General features: G+C 43.0%; 1 protein-coding gene across 5 annotated transcripts in view; it reads left to right on the forward strand.

The window, feature by feature from the left end:
• The window catches only part of PTPRE (protein tyrosine phosphatase receptor type E), a 99,827-nt gene that overhangs the window by 16,579 nt on the left and 67,323 nt on the right, over window positions 1–15,925 (forward strand). The window contains exon 2 of one of the 5 annotated variants that reach the window (XM_080596611.1): window positions 9,617–9,698. The exons of 3 other annotated variants lie outside the window; for them this stretch is intronic. The gene's annotated coding sequence lies outside the window, so the exon portion shown is untranslated. Of the gene's footprint in view, window positions 1–9,616; window positions 9,699–11,095; window positions 12,335–15,925 lie in introns of those variants that run through there. One more of the 5 variants, XM_080596610.1, reaches the window with a different exon arrangement.

Genomic DNA, 15,925 nt, shown 5'->3' on the forward strand with positions numbered 1-15,925 from the left:
AATTTTAATGAAAATTGTTAGTCGTAAGGGGGGGAAGTCACATCTATACTGCAGCGTTAGATTACAGTGCAGCTGTCGGCACATAATTATTTCTTATTTACTGATCATGGAATTGCTAGGTCTAAGGCAAGGCTGTGCTAAAATGAAGATTAAGGTGATATTTAAATGTTCCCTGTTATTGAGGTGTGTGATTGCAAGAATCCTGTTGTGATAAAACTTAATGCCTCAGTACGCAATGCTCTTGTATCTTTTTCTGTTGTACTTAACTGGGAGTTACCTTTCTTTCAAGCTGCTAAAATTCAGAGAGGAATAAAAGCAGAAATTACCATCCACTGACTTGTGCCATTATATTTGGAATAGTTTTTCTGAGGCACTCCGGTTGATGGAAAAATATATCCTTTAAATAATAATTAATGCAATCTGTCAAGTTTGTGAAGTAGCGTTGAATGAAATGGGGTGTGGAAGAGCGAATGGAAGGAAGTAACTTGTTCACTCTTATCAGTGATCTGACAGCGTGGACTCTGCTTCCAGGAGCACCCATTGCAGCAGAGCTGGTGACGTCCTTCTGGTTGGGAACGGGGCTAAGGTCTCTGCTTGGATGGTGGTTTCAGCCACTGGAAATAACTCTTCTGCAGTCTTTGCAGTGGTTCACAATTTACTTAAGCGTTACACGGAGATGACTACGGGACCTGTGAGTAGAGTCTGAGCATGGCTCAGATTTGCTCATATTTGTTTCACTCAGAGGGGTCGGTCTCTCTGGGCTGTTTGTCTTTACTTTTGCCTCTAGGAAGCCATTATTGAAGGAGGTTTTGGACATGAAAAGTTATAAACTAAATAGAGAAGACAGACAAAGGCTGAAATAAATGAACTAGTGGTATTCTTGTTTTGCCATTGTGAATGAAGGCTGTTAAGGTTCTATGGCTGTCATCTTCCAGCAGAAGTTTGTTATAGGTTTCTGCCTGTACTTAGTTGCTTTCATGCGTCTGAGCTGCCATTTACTGGTGATGTATGATGTTATTTGTGGCTGTAAATCAGATCAGGGAAATGTTTCCTTCTGGAAGGATCTTGCTTTAGTATTTTATTTTTAAACTGGATAGATTCTTAGGTTTATAGCAAATGGTTGTGCCAAGGGAAATGGTGGTGTGTTGTGGGGTGGCTGGGGTGATTCTCAGGCTAGTCTTCTGCCCAAACTAAAGCTCAAGTGTAACCATAGAAATGAGCTGGTGAACCCAGAAAATTAATCCATATCTCCTGAACCTCAGCGTGATGTTCAAAAGAACTGTCTTATTTCCCAGTATGTTTCAAGCCTCCTTTTTTACATTTGATCTTGGACATTGTTTTTATTGCTGTTTGCATTCATCCACATGCTGCATGCGTGTTTTCCCAGTGCTGTGAACTGTGCTTCCTTTCAGCATAACTTTGGAAAGAAGCCATAGGGTGGCCACGTCACAGCTGGTGGTCCTGTCTAAGATACCCAAAAAATACAAAAGAAAAGAAACTGAACGCTAAGAATAATAGCATTTTTACTATTGAATCAGTATGAAACTTGCTTCAGAGATCTGTGTCTCCGTAGAAGCATGGATGGCTGTGAAGGAGCTGCCCTTTCTTTGGGCAGTGCTACGAGGAGCCATAGCCAACACTGCCCTTGGAGTAGGAGTTTGGTGTTGCCTGATAACCGCGGGCGATGACTTCAATTTGTTGCTTCCCGTTGATTTCCCTGTTCGAGAGCGTACTCTTGTACAGCTTAGTTTGTCAGATTTGTACTTCATTTGACACTTCTCTGATTGCCCCGGGGGGAGTTATCTTGGTCTCAGTAATCGTTTCAGACAGAGTCTGTTATCAAACCCTAGCCTTATTTCTGGACGTTGCAGAATAAAACTGTTTTCAAGACATACACTGCTGCATGTTGATGCAGAGCTTAGTCATCAAATCTTCCTCCTGTTCATTTGTTAAATAACTACTTAAACGCCTTCAATGACAAACGTGTCTTCTTGTCAGTTTAAAAAATGGAGACTCTCTTGTGTCCTCTGTGTGTATCTACTATTACGTCCTTCAGCGTTACCATTGTTCCTCCAACACCGGGGGTAAATCCAGAACTTACAAAGTAGAACCCTAAAATGTTTGCTGCAAACACACATCCCTTGTTAACTAGTATTTACATAAAACATGCTGACACCAGTTTGGGGAGACTGAGTAGGATGCTTTCTCAGCTGTTGAAATTTGCACACGAGATGGGAGTTGTTTTGATTAAAAAAGAGTTAGCTGAATATTTTTTCCACTTATTCCCATGTGTCAGAATCAAAGCACTGTTTCTCTAGGCATTTTGCCCACTTTCATTTTTTGTTCTCTTGTTCAGTTGTTTTGGATTTTTTCATCAAGGTTGGGATTTATTTTTTTCTCTTCATGGAGGCATGTAATAGCTTAATGATATAAATACATGTAAAAATGTCTTTCAGATAGAAATGAAGATTTTATTGCTGATTTTAGATTTCTAGATTTTTAGTAGTACTTGTAAATTAATTCTTTTATTTACCAGAACAAGTCATGGTGAACCAGGGACAGGTGGCAAGAGACCTGTGAGACTTACTTCATGGGTAATGTCTTCCTGCTGTAAGAACAGCAAAGAAAAAGATTACAATTATAATGTCTATTTTACTTCTAAACATTCTTCCAACTTGTAAGATTTCTAGTATGAAACCATTTCTGTGATAGCATTTTAGCATGTTGTTTGGTTTGTTTTGGTTTTGAGCTGTGTTTAAAAAGCCTCCTCTCAAGGAAGGGAACTCCATCTTTTTTAATCAGCGTTGAAATGACTTTTTAAAAGCATAAGACAGGTTCTTAGCTTTTCTCCCTGTAGTGAGAAAAACATTCCCTTTTTCATTTCTTTGTTTTTATTTGCTCCATGTGGATGCTGATGCTTCTGGCCACTCAGAAACTAGAGCAAAATCTTTTTTTAGAAACTGGAACAGAATTTTCATAATAAACCTGATCTCCTACAGATTCAGAGCCTCCGCTGGGGGGAAGTGAGGGAAGGAAACTGGAATTAGGGAGGGTTATAAGCAATGTAATTTCAAGGATCCATATTCTAAAAAGTCTCCATGGGTTTACTACTGCTGCTTGGATTAGGAGGCCCTTTAATTTGCTTTTAATTAAAATGATTTTCATTTATTCTGTGCCTTCTTCAAAGGTCCCAAGGCACCTTAAAAACTTGTGATTATATATATAAACTGCAAAATCCATATTCATGCGATGCTGAGGTTTCAAGTTAAGGATGAAAATGAATTTTCTTTTCTATTACTGTTTTTGGAACCTCATTTCCCAATTGTAGTGTAAGTTTTAAAGCACTGCAGTTCTACATGTTTGATCCCAGAGACTGCAGGCCAAAATGTAAGCATTGACCTTTCTTTAATATCTGATCTGAATCACATATTTAAATAGCCAAAGCTTTATTTTTGCAACCTCAAAGTTGGAGGAAAAAATAATAATGTAAATACCTGTATGTTTTTTTAAAGGAAATGCATCTCTATTGCAGAGAACTCCAAAATGCTATGAAAATTATGTTTCTGTGTAACAAATGGAAATTGTTACATGGCTCGTAAATATAGTGTATGTACACCAATTTTCTTTTAAGTAGGTGATCTTAATACTATGTAAATATTGAGGAAATTAAGAAAAAACTTTCCTATAGATGACTGTCTTGTACTATGCTGCACTTCTGTACTCACTGTGCTTCCTCCTCAATACCTACTAAAGAACAGAAGGAATGGGGCTATCAACGGGGAAATAGCCATATTTTTAAACAATATTGCAGTGTTTTGTTTGTGTTTGGTTATGTGCTATTAAATAAGTGCATAAACCTTAAGTCCAAGGAGTAGTATGGATAATACAGCCTCAGGTGTGCATTTGGTCCCAGCTAAGCTGATGGTGGCAGGGCCATCACTGTGGGAGAGGTGGCAGCAAGCAAGAATGCATGAATGCCGTCTTCCCAGAAGCTGGAAAAGTTTCTCTTAGGTTCATTCGTTTTGTTTCGGAAGAAGCAAAAACTGCAGGGGCAGAGATGCTAGGATTTCTTTTCATGTTCATGAGTTTAGACAGCTCTAAGTGAACATTGTGACATTTCGTAACAGAACGGCGGTTTGCTGCAGGCACAAGTTCTCTGTGCAATTGTACGATGTATGCGGTTGTACAAATTCTCTAATCGTACGAGGAGCTTTGAGACGCAGTAATTAAAATGGAAAAATAGAACAAAGTCATTAAAAGTGATTTAGACATCTTATTTTGTAATAAAATTGTCTTGAAAAAATGGGTCTTCTGCTGTAGAAGAAAACCTGAAAATTCTGCTTGTTTATAGACAGCCAGAAATTTCACTGTTCAAGTTAGAGAAAGCAAAATGCCATTTTTGACATTACACTGTTGTTTGAGGATATTACACCAGAATTGCGAGCAGCATATTTTCTTATAATACGCTTTTTGTTTTCTAAATGAATACAGCAGTGTTCGTTGCTACGGAGGAGTTATTCATGAGGAGTTCACAGAACTTTGTCAGGATCTGGCAGAAGAGTAGAGGACTGTGCTCAGCAGTTTGAGGAGGCTTTTGCTTGAGTTAGCTTTTGGAAGGTTGGAATGCCAGCGCGAGTGTCGGATGGACAGCATGAAGAGCCCGGTGTAAGGGCCTGTTGGTTGCACACAGTGGGGATGATCCCGTAGGCAGGTGGCAGATGCCAGCCGAGGTGGAGGTGCCTGGCGAGGACTGAGTTATCCCAGCCACCAGACCGCTTTGGCTTGCAGGATTTCCTTCCCTAACAGCTGAAGGGTTCAATTTGTGGCTTCTGTATTTTTTGTTTGTTTTTCTTCCACCGTTACTTCCCAAACCTGTCTCCCATCTGTTGCTCTGCGGTCAAAACCATAAAGTCTCGGTGTTATTTTCTGGTATAACTGGTCAATAAAAGTGACTGAAGGTGTGAAGGCTGATGATACGTGGGGAAGCAGTAGTGAAAGACATCGTAAGGTGAAGTGTCTCCTTACTGAGTTTTATGGTGGAAGCCGATTTCAAGTGGCTGAGTCTTTCTTTAGACCTGCAGTGGCAGGTTTCTGAGGAGAATCAGCCTGCTAAGGTGCATCTCAGGCTCCTGGGGTTTCTATTTTCTGCAAACATGGCTTAGGCAGTAGGAAAGCTGTATTTAAAAGTACAAGTGATAGCTGCCGAGTAAAGGTGAAAAAGGCTTTCATTTCTTTTTTCTTGTGTTTAGTTGACTTGACTTACCCTGAGTGAACTATAAAGATGGTTAAAACTATCTTGTGAAACTGCTGTACTCCGTTGTGCTGGGAATGGATAATAATAAATGACTGTTTGGGGACTGCGGTCATCTGAGGCCAAGAAACATGCTGCAGGGTGATTTCTTGTGAAATTTTAGTAGGCTAAGATGACGGACTTAGGGCCAGCTTACGCATTTATGGTGAAAACTGTACCAGTTGAATATTTTAAATGACACTGCAAGCCGCCTGCATTGCATCTGCTGTGTTTCATTGTTTCATTTAGGCCCAGATGTTAGAGAAATGACTGAATGAAGTTATGTAAAATTTCAGTGCAAACTGTTATTCTCTTTGGAATTAGGTTGGTCCCTTCTGGCTTTGGCTCCAGGGGGGGTTAGATGGAATAGGATTAGCAGAGGAACATCAACGACCACTGTTTGTATAGGAGTGTGACCGCAGGTGCTGTGTGGTGCTTTAGTGGTGCTACCTCCTCTGCCTTGTCCAGCAGTGTGGACAGGCCTAGAAAGCCAGGTGAAGAGGCATTCCCTAATGTCCTCATGTGCTGCTTCAGGACAAACCATGTAGTAAAGTGATACTATTACACAGACCTAGAGGACAGCTTCATAAATGTCCCACAAAGCGGTTTTCACTGCTTTTTAGGCAGAGCAGCTGTTCTGAAGGCAAGTTGAAGGCATGTGGAGGGCCGGTCCCTGAGAAAGCTGTGTAACTGCTGAGGGCCTGGTCCTGGGGTAGTGCCACCCTCTGGTATCATCAGAGCTTATCTGCGCGGTTATCCCCAGCGGGGTGTGCAGCGAGTCCTTCCACACTGGTGCTCCTCGCTCATGCACACAAGGAAGTTCCTGAACGTGCACAGGGTAAAAGTCATTGTCGTAATTTCTATTCTAAATACATGTAAGAAATACTTGTGGCTCTAGCTTGACAGGCCCCGGGAAGACGTAGCCTAAGGCCATGCTTTCAACAGAAGATTGGAGCAGCCGATCTCCAGAGCTCCTTGCCACCCTTGAGTTTTGTGTGGTCAATTTTAAAAACACCTGTAATACTTATTTCGGGACTTGAAATCTTGTCAGTAGATGCAATTAATTTATTTCAGGTGGAAAAGAATGCTTAAGAGAAGCCTTTGGGAGGCATGCGTAAACCCATTTCAACCTTTTTTGCCCTATTTGGGGGGTAGAGGTGAGCCAAAAAATCTAGAAATGCAGGAGAGTAACCAGTGTGATGGAAATAAATGCAGTTGCACGCCTATCAGTGAATGTCTGAGTAGAGCCGTTTTCCTGCTGAATTGAGATGTAGTGACATTTGTGAGTTTGTCTCTCTTGAGTGCTTGTGGCAAATGGTCAAAACGCTAGCAATTGAAGTCTGCTGAAATAACTGCAGCTCTTAGAGCGTTTTATATGCATCAAGAAGCAATTTTTGTTGTTTCTCTAAGATGCAGTGGACGAGTTGGATGTTAGTTAATGTCCTCCCGATTTCGTATTCTGTATACATACGAAACATCCTCACAAACATCCTTTGTACATCAAAAACATAGAAGGCATGCACAGCGTGACCTTTGAACACAGAGCTTTTTTCCTGTTTATGTTGGCCAGGACCCTTAAAAAATTATTTATTCTGTCATGAAGAAAACTGCCAAATAAGTTAACATCTGTGGAAGCTTGCGGAAGGTAGGTAGTGAAACTTGGCATGCTTTGCACGTCAGAAGGAGGATGGGCCTTCCAGGAGATCATTCATGCTTTTGTGTGATGTGATATCTCCTTATCATTGCGGCCCCGTGGGATCAGAATGAAATGACTGCTACCATGCTCTAGCAGAGAGCAAACTGAAGTCACGTTTGCACAGCAGCTGTTCCTCATTTAATCTGAACAAACAGGGGAGCAAAGTTCTTTACACATCATTTTCTGCTGGATGATATTCAGCCGTGTATTCACGTGTAACATCTCTGTCGGTGACCGCGATGGTGGGATGAAGTGCACGCTCAGCGGGCTGGCAGGTGGCCCAGGTTTGGGAGGGCAGGGCTGCCCTGCAGGGAACGGGGAAAGCGTGGGGAGCCTCCTGGTGTTGGCCAACGCCAAGTGCAAGGCCGTGAGGACGTGGAGTAAAGCACAGCCTCTGTGAAGACTGGAGGGGAGACGGCTGCAGGGTAGGCCTGAACTGCCATCTTCAGCTACCTGAAGGCAGCAATGGAGAAGACCAAGTCAGGCTCTTCCCTGAACTGCCCAGCACGGGGACAGGAGGCAGTGGGTGCGAGTTGCAGCAAGAAAAATTGGAACTGGTTGTGTGGTGGGATGAAAATGCCTCATGAGAGTGTTGTACGGTGCTGGAGAAGGGGCCCAGTGAGGCTGCAGCACCCCTGCTCAGAGAGCCAGCAGCATGGGCACCCGTCCCACCGGCCTGGAGCTCGGCCTTGCCCTCTGGCCTTGCCAGAGCTTGGCCTTGCCCAAAGGGCCTTCTCAGCCGAAGCTATCCTGTCTCGCCCAGCTAAAATCCCTCGTAATTGTGAATTAAGGAAAAAAGTAAAACGGCAAAAAAGTAATCTTCTGAATGTCTTATTAGAGAGAATTGGCATCTCTGTGCAACTCCAGCTGCGCTCAGGTACATACAGTGTTATTCCAAAACATGGGAGATCCTGCAAGCTTTTATGATCAAATTGATTAACCTGTTCATTATTATTATGACCAGTCTCAGAAAATGTTTATCGTTTACGTTGAGAGTTTGTACTGACGGAACAGCATAGGTAATCACTGCAGATGTTTGTGCTGTTCTGTGGGAATGCATAGCTTTAGAACATCCTCTGTCTGTAGCTGCTCATTGAATTATACTTTAAATTAATTTTCATAAAGTGGCTGTACTGTTATGCTTCTATTTTTAGCCATGTTAGCTGCTGTACTACAAAAAATCAAAACCTATTCTGTTGATTCAGCAGAAAGCAAAATTTTACGTGTAAGTAATGCTCAAAATATTAGTGCTTCTAGCAGACTGTAGAGCAAAGTGAGAGCTCTGTTTACACCTGGAAATAGTTGTTGTTTGCCTGTAATGTAAATCTGATCATTATACTTAATTTCCTGAAGTAAAACTGTTGGTAAAAGCATCATCAGAGTCCATAGATCACAATTTTGAAAGAAACTAAAGTAAATCCTTATTTCAGGGATCAGAAAATAACCTGTTTGAATACTGGTCAGTCACCACCTCCTGTCCTCTGGAAAGAGTTCATCTTCCCGAGCCATCCCATCATATTTATATCAAAGATAGTGCTATTCCTACCTCACTAAACCAGGAAGGTTTAGTAAAGGAAGTGAGATACTGATTTGTCACAGCTAACACAAAGTTTTGGTCTGTTTTGAATTTTCTGTGTTGAAAGTAGGTAGTTGTAGGTAGTCAGTTTTGGTCACGCTGGTGCAGTTAGTCTTACGGTAAGTCTGCTTTTGCGGTTTTCAAAATGCATTTTGCATATCCGAATAAGCATTAAAAGTCATAGATTGTTAAAAGTCATGGGTCATTAATGATTTTCTCCAGTCTTTCAGCTGAAGCACGGAAGGGTTTCTCTCTGCAGAATAGGAGGAGGAACCTCTGCAAGCCTCAAGTATTAACACAAAATTTGTTTGGATTTAGGTATTAGTGGAAGGAGAAGGTTGGGAAGCTACACAGATATGCAGATAAGTTCAGTAATATATTCTGCTGGGGGAATTGCGTTGGTTGAGAAAAGCTAATGATGAGTGAGCCACAAGAGGAGCTCCTTTGGCCTCTGTTGTGCAGAGAAGTGCTTCGTTGTCAGCGCTGATAGGTGAGGAGGCAGAGTCGGTGGTCAGGAGCCACGGCAAGTGACCCCCATGGTTGTGGTACACCATTTAACAGAGCACCAAACCTCTGTGTTTCAGTGGGAAATCCCTCTCCAGCCTAGGCAGCGTGGGGCAGCAGCTGCCTGGGGCACTCAGGCTTGCACAGGTAATTTAGCAGAATTGTTCTGATTTCAGGCAGGACCATCAATGGTGGGTGTCCCTAGGTCCTGTGATTTGGCCCCCAGAGTCGAGCCAAAGGCTGCTGCTTTGGAGAGGTGCAGAAACTGCTCAAAGCTCCAGTTCTTCCAGGCTTTCTCCTGAGGTTTGAATTCTCTGCTGCCCTTTTCAGGGACAGTGAGATTTCCTCAAGATCGTTGCTGTCTGGTGAGTTTAGAGATGACCAGCAGGGTGCACAGGAAGCATTTTTCCATGCTTTACTAGCTTGCATTGAGCATAATTGGGTTGTGTCATATCTTTCCCTAGTTCTAATTGGGAAATGTAAAGTTTGACCAGACCAAATAACTTTAAATCTGCAGATTTTGTCACCTTCCTATCTGTCCTTTTTCCAGGTCATCGAAGAATGGCTTTTCTTTCATTTGTGTTGTCGAGATGCCAGTGCAGCTGCTTGTGAAAGACTGTTGTGAAAAAACAGTAAGTAGTTAGAGCAGAAAAAGTAAAGGGCAGAAATAAGTGATTCACCTCCTGGTGGTTTGCCACCTGTGTCATGTGGTTAGATATATGATGATGTCAATATTTTGAAGTCAGTTTTATGTTTTTTGAGGAAAATCCTTTGGATGCATTTTGTATTACAATATTATTCCCAGTGATCCCCTCCTCTTTATTCCACAAAGCTGTACATTTTGTTTGTGTGCCTATATGTTACTCCTGAAGCAAGAGGTTTGTTTTATTATTGAAGAATCAAGATGTACATCATTTAGAAAATATTCCCTGCAGGTTCTTCTTTCACCGGCTCAAAGTCACTTTAAGGAGGGCATCGCCTTATCTCAGTAACACATATTTGAAAGTCATTTAGTGAGCAAATTGCCAGATAATTGCATTGGTGGTAATTGCATCTTAAATTGATCTGCTGTTGAGAAAAATGCTGAAAATGAACTGTTCTTAATCTTGATATGAAAATATTGGTTCTGTTGTATTAATTAGCATGCTGTGAAATAAGAATATTTTTTAAGGGAGATGCTTAAGCTGATCTGTTTATTTTTAGTTAGTGCCTTTGGTTAGTTCCCTGGAAGAATCAAAGCTCTGTTTGTGCCTGTGTGTGAGAGAGAGAAAAAAGTTTATAGGATGTCAATCAATGAAAACTCTAAAGGTTTTCCATAAAACAGGAGTTTTGTGGCATATCTCAGGGATTTTGTGTAGCTTTGTCAAAATATTTTTTCTCTTTCCTTTAACCCTGCTGTGTTCACAATTGTGTCACTCATTTCACTGTTGAACCTGCTATGGGCAGCAAAACTTCTGGGTTGATCTGAAGGGGTTTGGGAGATTGACCTGACCAGGAAATAGCATTGCACTGCCTGTTGTACTTTGACCTGTAATAATTCCTGGTACTTCATTCCACTTCTTGTAAGGTAGCTTTCTGTCTGCACGTTTCTTACTGCAGCTGTATGTGTGCATTTTCTTTCACTGACCTCGGTACAAAAGGGATGACCATGAGGTCCAGAAAGGTGAGGAGTTTGGTTTGCTGCTTCTTGCACTTTTTCCACACAGTTGTAAAGCTTTCATGGCAGTTTTGGTGATGGCTGGAAACCTTTTCTTCAGACATGGTGGAGTTAGTTTCATGGCATGTTTATAACTTTATTTGCCCTCCTCCCACAAGTATGCTTTCTCTTTCCTTTGGCGCTGACCTACTTGACCCGTGGACAAAAGGTCTCTTGGAAGCCAGTGTGTTTTGATCCTATATGTTATAGGGTTTGGTTGTTGATGTACTTTTTCTTGTGACACAAGGTGGGTACGTGAAGTATTCAGAAATTGACCTATATTTAGTTACCATCACTTTTGTTAAAATCTCTTTTTTTTTTTTTTTAAATCTTTATATAGCTTAGTCCTATGATACAGAGAAAAAATTCAGATAGTGAAAGGGGTGCAAAATCAGTTGGAGCCTAGAAATGAATTACAATCCCATTATTTTTTTTTCTCTCTCTCTTTTCCCCAGTAATATGACTACGGTTCTTTGGTGGCCTTTCAGGAAATGTATGTGGTGCATTTGAGTATAAAGGGAGAAGAATTCAGTGTATGATTTCTTTTGAGAATTGCTCTGGAGCTACTTCTGATAAGGCTAAGATACGTTTTATGAGACAGCTAACTTGCACTAAATTGTACATTAATGACTTCAGCTGGAAAATAAGATCGTAGGCACAAAATATGCGTGCCACAGGGCAGGTTTCTGTAGCAAACGTCTGATGTGATGGAAAAGGAAGGGATCTGCTTCAGACACAATGCAGAGCTGCTCGCAAATGTAGCCTTGTTCCGTTTCTCTCCATCATTGCAGTGCCGTGTGTACAACTCCATTTATTTGCTGTTTAAGGTGTGTGAAATAGGGACAAGCCAGCATCTCCATCTTAGGGGGAACGGTGCGCAGAGGTTTAGTAGGTCTGCATGGCCGTGAAGGCCACACGTGAGGAAGCAGGAGGCTGTCAGAACATCCCCGTGGGCCCACTGAGGTCGGTGTGTGACAGTTTTTGGGACTCTGAAAATGGAGTTGTGGTTTAAACACTCTGACTTGGACGTAAAAAACCTGGCTTACAAAAGTTTTCAGATTTGGTGGATGACGCTGAGGACTGTCTGCTGACTTTTTTTTAATTTACCTGTATCACAGGTTGATTTTCTTTATTGTTTCCCAGCATACAAATACGTGCACTGTGGCCAGGCTCTCAGTAGGCTGCTCGGCTGGAAAAAGAGAGGATTCGAGTTTGTTGTGGCTTCAGCCAGTCATCCATCAGCCTGAACAATTCCTTTTCCAGTCACAGGAGGAAAATTTTAATGTTTTAGCATGGCCAGAGCGTCTTGGGTTATTCCATTGAGTCCGTGGGATGAGCAGTTGTCACATGCTAAAGCCGCAAGCAAAATATTCAGAAATCAAGGTTTCCATCGCCAGGGAGGGACTACACAAGCATGCTGAATTTAGTCTATAAAACTGCTCACCCTTCCTTTGGCTGAAGTATTGTGAAGGAAGAGTTTGACAGGCAGAAGCATTCAGGTGATCTGAAAAGATGGATCCCCTGGGGCAGCGGCGCTGGGTCTCATGCAGTTCTGCATCGACTGCAAAACAGGTAAATAAAAGGAAAATACAAAGAATCGGTTTGTATAATGTAATTTAACAAATGTGTCTGTACTTGTGGATGTGTGCGCTCTCTGGGACTACAGAAGGGAGATACAGGAGGTGGTGTGTGCCTCCTGTCTTGACGTGTCAGGGTAAATTTGCCCAAATGCTGCTAGGTGCTGGGCTGGAGGAGCGCACATCTGGGCATGCAGTACCTGTGCGTGTGTACATTATGCTGCTTTCACACTGAAGATTTCCGAGGTGGGTTGTCAGAAGGAGGGAAGGTTGACCATTGTGTTTCATATTCTTTGAAAGTAAAAGTGTCATTTAAGTAATTTTGGAGGCTTTCTGTATCCGACAAACTAAAATTAGGTGTTTATGGTGCTGTAGCCTAAGGGAATCTCAGCTCATCTTCAAGTTTTATAGTTGTCTTATTAAAAAGCTGCTGTTTAATTAGCTATGTCATACTGCCAGTCTCTTTTCTTCTTTCTTTATGTCAGAAGAAGTAATGGGAGTGCACTATTCTGATCCATAAAAACCTGGCTTGATACCTATAAAATCAGACTTTCGGCGAAAGCTTCACGTTCTTTTCCATATTAAAAGCAAAAGCATCTTCTGAAATGGGCCCTGAGGGCTGTGGTGGCTGTGTGCAGGTACTACTTCTTCTGCAGGGAAGAAAAAGGAAGGGTGTGGGGGGATATGGAATAACAAACTATTACTCTACCACGCGATGCCTGCCCTGGGAGCAGCCGTGCGGGTGCCCGGCTTGGAGCAGGGACCCCAGCACCTCCGCAGCCCCCCGGGCGGGCAGCGGCTGCCGAGGCGCCCTTGTGGTGCGACACGTGCTTCTCATCAGTCCTTCCTTCTCACCCCAAACCTATTTGTGTTCTGCCCTCTGTGTGCCACGTGAAATAAGTGAAGTACGGGTGGTGTATGCCTTGACTGGAGGACAGGTTCGGCGGCAGCAGCAGCAGATGGCTTGGGCAGGCATGCAGCTCTTGCCAACTTTATTACTTCAGAGGATGCAATAATAAACCTTGGGGCCAGAAAAATTTGATTTTTTTTTTTTAATTAAAAAAACAACAATAATTTTGCACTTTAGGAAACAACGGGTTTTGCAATGGGAGGAACTTCCCTACCCAGTTATTTCGCTGGGTGCTGCTCAGAGCCAAAGGGAGCGAGGGCAGCGGTGCCCCTCAGCCCGTTCCCCCATGTTGGGTTGCAGGCGCTGCTCTTGCTGTTGTCTGCTCCCGTGTTCGTGCAAATAAAGCTTGCAGACTGGGAACGGAGTGTCCTGTACAAACGCCGGATTCTTTTTTTAAATTAACATACTTCTTCATTTCCAAAATAGAAATATAATTCTCTTTGATCGTGGGTCCAGGATACAGTTTCGGTCCAAAAAGCTATTCCCATGGTAACAACCCAGATTTGACCGACGGGTATTTTCCACCAAAAATATTTTTGGATGAAATAGCCCAGCATCTCTAAACATAATGGTCAAATCTACAACTTGTTATGCATTTCACTCCGAGAAGGCTCCAAATCAGATCCTTGTCTGTATTTTCCGCATGTGTTGTCTTTTAAAGAAAGCTGTTAAGGATTGGTGGGAAAACAGAGTGACTTTTCTTTTTTTATCCCTTTTCATAAAGAAAAACATTCCTTTGTGCAAAATCCAACATACAGAGTAAGGAAGAGAAATAAGTGTTTTTAAAAATCCTTAAAAAATTATCTTTTTTGTGAGCCGTAACAAAATCTGCCGTAAATACTGTGAGAAGCACTTGCTTGTGATAAATATTTCCCAAGAGCACATTTCTATATTATTCCTGTTATTGTACAATTAATCTGATACAGTTGGTTTTTTTCCCCTTCTGATCCTTAGTAAATGTGCTTGAGTGTAACAATACTTCTTAATATCAGTTCTTGAAAACAATTGATAAGAATCTGAATGCTAACCGGTGCCTTGTCAGGGATTGAAAATACATGTGTATTTATCAACGGTAACGCCATCAGGAATTCCAGCGGCGATTTTAAAACACATTAAATAATAAAATATCAGTTTGTTCTGGAGAATAAAGGACAGTAAATGCATGCTGTCGTTGACACTTGCTGTCTCTGGAAAGCAAATATTATTTGGGTTGTTTATTTGTGGACAGCAGGAGCAGCGACAGCAAAATTCCTGCACGATCGGGCAACCCCTAGGAAAATCAATAGATGGATTTTCCATCAGGCATTGCCTCTTGGCAGCCTGTTTCTGTTGAATGATACCGCCTCACGTTAGCATATGCTTGCGCACTTAGTGTTAGCTAACGTCGTCGACAGCCGAGCAGCAGCAGAAGGGGGCTGTACGTTAATATTGTGTATTAACAGCACATGGGACGAATGGCCAGCGTGGGTGCACGGAGCGAGGTCTGCTTGCGACCAGGCTGGGGAGCATCAGGGCTTTGTGTTGCCGTCAGATATTCCAGGAAGGTTCGCCGTCCTGCCTGCAAGCCTCTGCTTCTGCTTTGGAGAAGACGTCTCATCATCTTTTGATTTATTTCTCATTGTATTTTCCCAGCTACTGGGCCTCTGCCAGTTCCTCTTCCTTCCATCTTGAGCGACGCTTTCAACCTGACTGTGTTGCTTGAAATGCACTGCTCAAAATTACCTGCTAATTAAACACTGCGCTGCCAAGTTTTGAAGTCCAGCCCCCTTAAAAAAAAAAAGTTCAGAAGGACTCATGAGGACTTTATTAATGAATAAGTAATGGCAAAGTGCAGCCCTTTGGCCTCAGCTGCTAACGCTGCAGTGGGGAGTTCTTGCACGTTCTGCCATTTTCCTCCCACCACGACTTGAACACTGGCTTTAAAGCTGAGATGTTTGTACCTGTTAAGGTCCCAGAGGAGCCATGAGCCTTCCAGAAGGGAACAGGGCTGCCCTGCGTTCAGTGCTGAACTTTTCCTTCGGTGTGCCTTTCTGATTCCACGTAACTGTGCGCAGTTCGAGCTGTGTCTCAGAAACCAGCTGGCATCCATCTGCTCCCATCCGCTGCAAGTTTTTCATTCTCCTGTTTACATACGCTGCAAACGCGTTTTTCTGATCGCTTTAACCCAGTCTCTTCAAACCAGGGTTGAAACTGGTGAGGTGGTTCTGCCGCCTTCTGGGGGCTTCAATGCAGTAAATGAAGCAGTTGGATTACGGGGGTGGAAGCGGAGAGTGAAAACACACGCAAAGGTTGTAAAACTCCTGCTTAGCTCCTTCCTTCCTTGAAAGCCCTTCTGCTAACCCTTGAGCGGTGCTGTTAACTGGAGGCAAGAGCTTGGTGCGTCGCTGGAGAAGGTGGCGTTGACGTGAGCCTAGAGGGGAGCCCCCAGGGGAGGACGTTGGTGCCTGAGAGCGTGCGCGGACACGAGGGGAGGGCTGCGTTCACCACCTGCCTTTCCCCTCCAGCGTTGGCTTGGGCCGTGCTCGTCTGTGCGGTGTTAGCGGCACTAAAAGCTGTGGTGGTGGTGGCCTGAGATGTGAGGAGCACGTGGTGGGACTGGGCTGGGCCAGTGTTTCCTGCCCCGTACTTCCACGCCTCCCTCGCATCGGAGCGCAGCAGGATGGCCGGCGGGGAGGA

The sequence above is a fragment of the Anser brachyrhynchus genome, assembly GCF_964034855.1.
Source record: "Anser brachyrhynchus genome assembly, chromosome: 6".
NCBI lineage: Eukaryota > Metazoa > Chordata > Aves > Anseriformes > Anatidae > Anser > Anser brachyrhynchus.